The sequence below is a fragment of the Pinus tabuliformis genome, chromosome 8 (genome assembly GCF_031772625.1).
Source record: "Pinus tabuliformis cultivar Carrire ecotype Pingquan chromosome 8, CPIR1, whole genome shotgun sequence".
Classification (NCBI taxonomy): Eukaryota; Viridiplantae; Streptophyta; class Pinopsida; order Pinales; family Pinaceae; genus Pinus; species Pinus tabuliformis.
In genome coordinates, this window is record NC_142294.1 from 777,533,307 (window position 1) to 777,543,323 (window position 10,017).

A 10,017-nucleotide genomic window follows, 5' to 3' on the forward strand; every position below is an offset into this window, starting at 1 on the left:
TTTTCACACAGTCTCTTGAATTCCATCTCCATTGGAGTATTCATGGATTTACATCATTTCGTACCAAATATTTCTAGTAGATTTACAACATATTTTCCTTAACAAAAGGAAATTTCACTAGGCTTCTTCCATACTTCAAGACCCAAAAAGTAGTGCATCAAATGGATATCTTTCATTTCAAATTCATAATCTAACTCCCTCTTACACTAGAGGATAATAGGTTCACCATATATTAGACATAAATCATCATAATATAATACCAAAATCAAAAGCACACCTTGGACTTTCTTGAAGTAAAGAAGTGGATCAATTTTACTTCTAGTAAAACCAATTTTCATCAAGAATCTATTAATGCGAGCATACCAAACTCTTGGAGCTTGCTTCAAACCATAAAGGGTTTTATTCATGGGTTTTTTCAATCATGTACTTCAAATCCTTGTGGTTTCTTCACAAAAACTTATTGCTTGAGTAAGCCATGCAAAAAGCATCCTTCACATCTATTTGAGGTACCATACTTGTTTAGTAGCCAGAGAAACAATAGATTAAATAGTTATATAACAGGAAACAGGTGCAAATATTTAATCATAGTCTATTCCATTGTTTCTAACGTATGCATTCCTTAATCTCCCATACAATTCTATTTATGTCATGTCAATAAAATGTTTAATGTTGGGTTCACGATTCGTAGAACTCTGTAATTTTATTACATCTTTTTGTTAAGAGGAGTTTAATGTTCTCATGCTAGAATTTTTTCACTAGTTCCTTAACTACTTGAACCCCACGCCTTGGGAGCTCAAACATGGGGGAAGAGTTGGCTCAATGTCCTCAATCAACGATGCTCTCTATTTATCAAAAACATATCATCATGCTTACATCTAGTATCAACTTAATCATCATGCTTTCATCTAGTACAATATCTGGGGGCTAAAAGCTTATTAGGAAACTTATCTTAGAAGCTGAGTTAGGAAATTCATTATTAATATAATGTATTTGTTAGAGGAAAATATAAAAAATTATTCATTAGAAGAGTGTTTTTGTTAAAGGAAATTATCCTCCAAGCTTGCATCCTTATTTTCATTTTATGCATGCCCACTATACAGTTGAATTCATTGTGAGTTGTAGATCACTTTTATATTTATAAAGAAAGTATTGGTCAACTAAACTTCCCAAGGGTTACATTGTCTCTACCCATTGTTTAATGTTGTATTTCATGTCACTTCCATTTGCATTTATAAAGAAAGTACTGGTCAACTAAACTTCTCAAGGGTTAAATTGCCTCTACCCATTTTTTAATGTTGTATTTCACATCACTTCCATATCACAGGAGCTAAATGATCAATACTACACATGCCATTATAAGAACTTTTACCAAATTATTTTTGGTAATAAAAGTGGAAAATGTGACCATTTAGGGCTTCTCTTCTTTACTTTATGGCATATCTTGAATTTATATTACACCCTATGTGGAAAATGTGTAACAAATGTTCTCTCCAACAAATCTAATGAGTGTTATCTCCTTAATACTTTCAATGCAATTGACAACCATAACTTATCTTATTTGTAGTAACCTATCCCCTCAATTCCTTTGATGTAATCAATTGTAGCTCATTTCAATTTTATTTTATCATATTTTGTGTGTAATAAGAGACAATGCAACTTAGCTAGTTTGAAGAAATGTTATTGCCACATATCATAATCAGTACAATGACCATAATCATGTGCAAATATGATCAAAACAACAAGAACAAGTACTCAATCCTAATTTTCACTTCTTTGGCTATAAAATATATGAAAATTTCTCATATTGTAATGTTAGGCCACATAAATTTAATACAAAGGCATTAAGATTTCATTAGAAGAGTTCAATTTATTGCAAAAAAAAAAAACTTCCACATAGTTTACTCATAAAAATTAGCCCAAGAATCATGTTAATGTATTTTAAGATGAATTTTGGGTGTTTTCTCTCTTTGAAACCATAATCAATTTGCAGACATGATCATAATAAGAAGAAATAATGTTGAAATCCCAAATTTTATCTCCCTCGCTTCAAAATAGGTTCAAGTATCCCATATTGCATAGTTTGTTATTAGAAGCCAAACAATAGGGTGTTAATCTTTCTTAGGGCTTAATGATTCTTCACTTTAGATAATTGCATTTCATCATTTTCATATTGAATTCACCCCAAAACATCACAACGATATTCAGTAACATATGCAATTATATAGAAAGAACAATATCATCATGGTTCTGCACCCAGTTTGGTACTTACGGTTCAACACTTAGTTCGGTGCTTATGGTTCTACACCTAGTTCACCCCAACCCTCTCAGTAGTGTCCTAGTTTCCATTGTTTCTAACGTATGCATTCCTTAATCTCCTATATAATTCTATTTATGTCATGTTAATAAGGTGTTTAATGTGGGGTTCACGATTCATAGAACTCCTTAATTTTATTACATATTTTTGGTAAGAGGAAGGTTTAATGTTCTCATGCTCTAATGTTTTCACTAGTTCCTTAACTACTTCAATTAAATTCATATTATCTTGTTAACAATTGATAGAGACAAGACACAATGGGTTGCATTATGGTCTTGGGATCAATTTATCTTACCATTTTTTTAAAAGCATCCATGAGGATTCTAAAAATAGTATTACTTAGATTACTTCTTATATTTTTCACCATTTTAATGGCTATAATTCTCTTAAAAATAGTCAGGATCCTATATTAGAATAATTGACATTTAACTGCATTAGACTTTTGTTCTAAGTTTTATTTTATAATTTTATAGGATTGATAATGAATAGTTCAATTATCTAGCGATGATAACTCATTTTTATCCACCTTAAGGTGTTTTGGAGTTCTCCATCATGTAGTGCACAATATAGGTATGAGTGATGGGCCTATATTCTGGCATTTTTATTTTCTGAAGTATATCTTGGCATTCTTGACCTATATGTTTATAGTTAAATTATTGGAAGGATATTGTACATGCTTAGGGGAAATTTCTAGAATGTCAAAATATTGAAACGAAGTTTTCACTACAAAAACTTCTTCATTAGGAGGTTGTGTGCTAGTTGACTCTTTGATTTCATCCATTCTATAATCAACTCCAAGAAAATCCATGATCATCTAACCATCAACAACAAATTGTTGTGATGAAATATTCATTGGAGCTTTCTCTATTTTTCTAGAGGATGGATTCTCCTTTTCTAAAACTCTACATTTTTTCCATACCTACCATGGCCTTTTAGTTTACTTACATTCCCTTATGACTATGTTTTTTTCATACAGTGGTTCACTATGTTTAAATGGATTACGGTTACAAGGAAACAACAATTGCCAACTCCTCCACAATTTCTTGATTGTGCTACATTCTCTTTGTCTTCACCATTAATTTGATGTTCATAACCCTTGCATTATGCACATTTATGCTAATGAATAATGTTTATAGTACTCTTATTAATAATTTTTTTGTTCAAATACATATCATTATGTTGTTTGATTGTGCTACATTCTCTTTGTCTTCATCATTAATTTGATGTTCATAACCTTTGCATTATGGGCATTTACATTCATCCTAAGGAATAATGTTTATATTATTCTTATTCCTAGTTTTTTGTTCAAATAAATATCATTTTGTTGTTGTCAACCCTGGTTTATTTCCACAATGCTTGAAGTACCTAATTTATCTCTGTGAAATAATGTATTTTGCAGTAAGATCTATACTTGGTTGAATTGATGTTTAAATTTTATTTTAATAACCATTAATTATTTGTCACATTTTATTCCAAAAATATTTGTTTTTAAATTATGAGATATTACTTATTTATTTGACATCACAGTTTTTTTGCAACATCTATTTGGTTAATTTTTAGTTTACAAAAATAATTTATTTGGTTAATTTTTATTTCAAAATCTATATTAATATTCTCAAAGCATGTTAACTCAAGTCAATGAACCAAGTTTTTTCTTAGTTTATTTATCCATTAAAAATTACAACATTTATAATAACTAAAAATTAGTTATTTAAAACATTTATTTTATTTTATTTTAACTTTTTAATTTATCATTTAAAATATAAATATTTTATATGAAAAAAATAATTGAGTGGTAAATTTTTAATATATTTTATTGTAAATTTTGTTATAATAGCTTCTTTTTTCTCAGAATGTAATATTTATAAATAAATCATAATATTAAAATCTTATTCCATGGAAGATTGAGACTTACTAGTGCAATTTAAAAAAGATTTATGATTATTTCAATTTTCAGTGTAATATACTTTGATTCATATATTTTATTAATATATTTTTATCGATATATTATATTTTATTAATATATTTCTATCTATATATTATATTTTATTTTATTTTTGTATCTTTTTTCAGCATTGATTAGTTATTTTATGTTTTGGATTTTTTCGATTGAATTTGAGCAAACAATTTTTGGTAATTTTTTGTTATTTGAAATATGTTTTTGAATGCATCAATTACTAGGGTGTAAATTTGATGGGAATTACCACCTGTCAAGTAAATTCTTGATCATGGGTTTCCTTTTAAAAGTGTCCTTCACATGGCTTTTCATTTTTATTTTTACCCGTCATTTAAATACCATGTATTAATTTTTTTTGTTAGCAAGCTCAATTAACTTCCATGGAATATTCTAGAATATTCATAGTAGTTTACACAAATCAATGGTTGAGATTTATCTCAAAAGTAGGTATGCTCTTTTAACCATTTTAATTAAATTGATTAATTAAAAAAATGTCATATGAAGTGAGTTGTGATTTTTGGCACATGTAGTATTGATAAGGCATGGTATTGTCCAATCAATTTCTAACAAAGTCTATTTATAGATTAAGATTCTCCAATGGTAAGTCTCCATTATTAAGAATCTTATTCCATGTTTTTTTAAATGTATGTATGTTTAACATATATATTAAAGTATTTTTGTAAATAATAATAACATTTAAATTAATGATAATTTAGTTTTTATTATTTTTTACTTTAGCAACATGAGATGCATATGAAATATTTTTTTTGATTCTTACTATGGATTGTTACAAATATGATTTTACCATCCATCTCTCTTTCTCTATCTCTTGCATGATATCTCTCTCAACTTCACTCCCCACTCTCTCCCAATTCATCTCTATCTCATCATCCTTCCCCTTGAATTTATCTCTCCATCTCCTCCCTCTCCTTCTCTCTTTATCCCCCCGCCTCTCCCTCTCTCTCCTCCCTCCCTCACTCTATCCTTTTCTCTCAATCCTTCCATCGCTCTCTCCCCCCTCTCTTCTACATGGTCTCGATATCTTTCTCTACCCACACATTCTCTCAGTATCCCCCTCTTATTCTCTCTCTCTATCTCCCATGCCCTATCTCTCAAACCGTCCCTATTTTCCCCATATATCTCTCTCCCTCTTTCTCAAACCATCCATATTTTCCCTCACTCCCCCTCAAGCCACCACTATTTTCCCATCACTCCCTCTCTCTTTGTAGCTCTCCCCCTTTTCCATGTACATCTTATCTCAAACACTCTCATGCTATTCCCTAATCCCTCTCTCCCCTCCCTCTCTCTCTCATGCTCCCTTTCATTCTCTTCACTGCCATGCTCCCTCTCTCTCTCCGCCCCCATCCCTTGCGCTATCCCTCAAACCGCCCCATTGCCCCCCTCTCATTCTACCCCACCTCTCTCTCTCTCTCTCTCATGCCCTCTCTGTCTGCATCATTGTTTCCCTCCCTCACTCTCTCGTCCTCCCTATATCCCTCCCTCTCTCAATTTCTCTTTGTCCCTCTACTCTTTGATCACTCTCCCCTCTAACTCTCACCCCTGTCCCTCCCCCTCTCTCTCGCTCGCAGCCCCCGTTATCCTCTCTCTCTCTGCCCCAAATTTAGCTTCCACTCCATGTCCCTATCTCTCTTTTCCTACTGCTCTCTTTCCCTCTCCCCCCCAACCTTATACTCACATTCTCTCTCCCCTTCTCACTCTCACCCTCCCTCTCTCTTCTGCCCCCCTCCCACTTTTATCTCTCCCCCCTTCCCTCCATCCCTGCCTCCTCCACCTCCCCACCCCCTCATCCTCTTCCTTTATTTCCTCCTTTGGTTCCCCATCCATCCCCACCCCTTCCTCTCCCTCTTCCCCCTCCGTCTCTTCTGCATATTCCCCCTCCTCCCCCTCCTCCTTCTCCTCCTCCTCAACTACATCCTCCCCCTCAGCCTTCTCCTCTCTCCCTTCACCCTCCCTTCCTCCCCCGCCTCTACCTCTACCTCTCCCCCCGCCTCCACCTCTACCTCTCCCCCCGCCGTCCTCTTCTTCCCTCCCCTGCTGCCTACTTCTCCTTCCCCTCCTCTCCCTCTCCCTCACCCTCTTCCCTCTCCAAATCCTCCCCTTCAACCTCTTCCTCCTCCCTGTCATTCACCTCTGCCTTTTCCCCCTTCTCTCCTACTACCTCCCCCTCGTCTCGCCCCCCTCCTCCCCTCCTGCCCCGCTTTCACCTTCACCTCTCCTCCTCCCCTTGTCCCCCACCTCCTCCTTCACCTCCTCCCTTCCTCCCCCACCTCCTCCTCTCCTCCTGCCTCCCTCCTTGCCCTCCGTCTTCTCCATTTTCTATCTCCCTCACCCCTTATTCCTCCTCCCCCTCCTCTCTTGCTGCCTCCCCATCCTCCTCTACCCCCCTTCCCCCCAAACCTTAGCCTTTTCGCCCTCTGCATCTTCTGCCTCTTCCCCCTCCTCCTCCTCCTCTTCCCCCTCCTCCTCCTCTATCTGCTTCTGCTTCCCTCTTCCTCCAGCCCTTCCACCTCCTCTCCCTCCCTTTTCCTCCTCCCCCACCTCTCCCTTTGCCTCTCCCCCTTCCTCCTCCCCCTCCCCCTTTTCCTCCTCCTCCTCCCCCTCCACCTCTTCACCCTCCTCTCTCGCCGCCTCCCACTCCTCCTCCCCTTCCTCTGCCTCCTCCTTTGCCTCTTCCTCCTTAGCTTCCTCCCTCACTTTTGCGTCCTCCTCCTATGCCTCCTCCCCCTTGGCCTCTTCTCCCCCTCAACCTCCTCAACCTCTGCCTATTTCCTCCTCCTCCTCCATCTCATCTTCCTAAGAAAACATAAATAATAATAATAATAATAATAATAATTACATATCATTTCATTCTCTTTATTTATACTAGTTAGGATACTTACATATTTTCATATTATTTTATAGTGAATGATAATTCAGTTATCAATACTTGAATGTTAATCCAACAAACAATCTACATAAAAAAATGCAATATAAATAAGTAATTATGTGTTCTCAAATGAAATTGCAAATAGCTTCCTCAACATTGGAGCAAATCAGGTTAGGGTGGCCCAAAGACAAAATTACAAAAACATTCTATGTATGACCAATACCTTCCCAGTTAAGATGTATTTCTAATCTAATTACAATTGATCACCATTATACCAGAACAGATCGGTCTTTCGAAATTGTAACCATTCAACTTTTCTTGTTATTTGTGTTTAAATCTCAAAAGAAAATTTAATTTCCTAATGATGGGTGAGGAGACAAATATTGATATGAAATGTGTGAACAAAAGTATAATGGGGCAGTAAAAGTATAAATAAATGCTATCCATAGTTGCCGAAAAATAATTATAAACAAGACTTTGAAACAAGTGCTCAACATTTCAAATGTGAGAACAAAATTATCCATAAATGCTATTCATAGATGCGGAAGGAATTATCCATAAATGTTATCTATCACAACAAGGAATAACAAGGAATAATAGAGAGAAGATGTCCTTGCAGGGTAGAGAACCGTTGTACGTCCTCCTCACATATCGAATTCCGTACACTGAGATTTATGTATATTTATTAGCTCACGATGTACAAGAAGATTTAACTTCCAGTATTACGGAGAGAATTAGTCGAAGTTAAGTGAGTTTATTTGTACGAAAATATTTATACACTCAAGCTATAAAGCAAAGGAAAATATTTGTCTTACAAGATTTGATATGGCTGATATATGTATTACAATAATAATTTGAAATGTAGCTTAATAATATTACAGATCTTGTAATTATCTTTGAAATCTATAAAACTAGATTTAATAAATAGTCAAAAATTGTAATTAGGTTGCATAGTAGAGGAGAGTTAAATTAGGAATAAAGGTAAGCTTTCTATTTTTACAAACACAGACCAGGTAAATTCATGGAAAAAATTGTGTTAGGAGTCAATCAACTCATAAAATAGTCTTATTAAGTTGATAGAAATAAAAACAACTTTTAATTCCACAAGCAAAAATAAAGCAGTTAAACGTGATGGATTGATTAAACTAGCATGAAACCAATAAAAATTTAATTGAAGAAGGATACAAAATAATAAAAGATATGATAAGTAACTTAAAACTGATTAAACTGCAAAGTAGTTCAATTATTAAACTAGATTAAACCAGATTCATCGCAAATTCATGCTGCCATTGTGGGGAAAATATTGAATGAGAATGGAAAGTATTACATACGTGTAGCTCCAATTTTTCTGGTGAAAGATGTTGAAAGATTTATATCATACTATAGTCTCGTTTCTCCTTTTTTCCATTGAGCTCATCAGAGAAATCAACATTAACATCCTCTTGCAACGTAGGATGACATGAACACGGTACCAAGAAATGAACACGCAATCAAATTGATAGAAAATAATGATATATAGATGGAATTCAATGCCATATAAATGGAATTCGATGCCGCAGATCATAAAATGATACCATATAAATGGAATTCGATGCCATCCACACATAAGGTCATTGATAAACATACATGAGTTGCTTTATAAATTACCTGCAATATTACATAGTTTTGTGGACTGTCGCCAAAAGCCACGCTGATTTCATGATCCACAATATCTGAAATTCGTTCACTCACAATATTCATAATCGGCCTTGCCCATTCCACTATTCCCCACATTTTTATTGACAATCAATTGCTCCCGCTCCCAGGGACAACACCAAGGTATCATCCACCCCATTAACAGACGCAAAGTCAACCTTATTATTCAACACATGAGTAATGGCCGCTGCTGTGGGATTGTTCATCACACACCCTCCATCTATTCCCACAATTGTTGTTTGCCCGTCCACGGACTTAATGGGAATAGGCATCTCAAATCCTGGAGAGCACATGGTCGCATGACAGACTTCCCACATACTGCAACTGTAATTCTGCATGTGCTTTGCACTTCCCTCTGCGAACAAGAATGGTGAACCGCTGCATAAATCGTCGCAGGGTATCAAAATCGGGTTCACTGTGTCTCTCAATGTTAATGGTCGCCCATTGCTACTTCTGAATATCCACCGCAAATTGATGCAGCCGCTACCTTGAGCCTCAGGATTAACCTGCCCAGCAACCCACATGATAGCGGCATTTTAGTATTAACATGTGTTTCCCCTTTTGTATAATGAAATCCATCATCTCTTGGGCCATGTAAAGAGCTCTGCCGTTTTCACCCTTTGCAAATAAGGCACTCCTCTCCCACTTCCTTCAACGGCTATATTCCCTTCCAAGGCCCTTTGAAAGTTTCATCGACTCCAAGGTTTCATGGTTTCCATTATATAAATGCAAGTGGCCATTATCAGAGTGCAACTCGGAGTTTTCATAGTTTCCCTAATATAAACGCAAATGGCAATTATTCAAGTTCGATAAATTACTTTCTTGTAATACGCTGCTTTTGTCAGAGAATATGCTTTTGTGCGAATATGCCTATAACAAACTCTACGGTAATAGAATATGTCAGAGATTATAACAAACTACACGCACCCATTACTTGGCATAAATTCGTTTGAACTTTGGATGTTATCCAACCGCCCACTACTCTCATTACCTGTCACATAGGGCAACTACTACTTGCGCATGTGAGTTTAAATTCGTTTCAACGGTTCCATAATACAATATAATACTTATCGTAACAATTCTGTGTAGCAAAGTAAAATTATCTTACGATTTCATTTTCCGGTGCAGAGATGCGTTGCTTGTGAACAAGATCAAATGTTGTGT

At 35.5% G+C, this 10,017-nt stretch overlaps 1 pseudogene; it reads right to left on the reverse strand.

The window, feature by feature from the left end:
- Nucleotides 1-8,933: 8,933 nt before the first annotated feature.
- On the reverse strand, nt 8,934-9,377 carry LOC149237899 (putative inactive patatin-like protein 9 pseudogene; annotated as a pseudogene).
- Between the last annotated feature and the right edge of the window lie 640 nt (nt 9,378-10,017).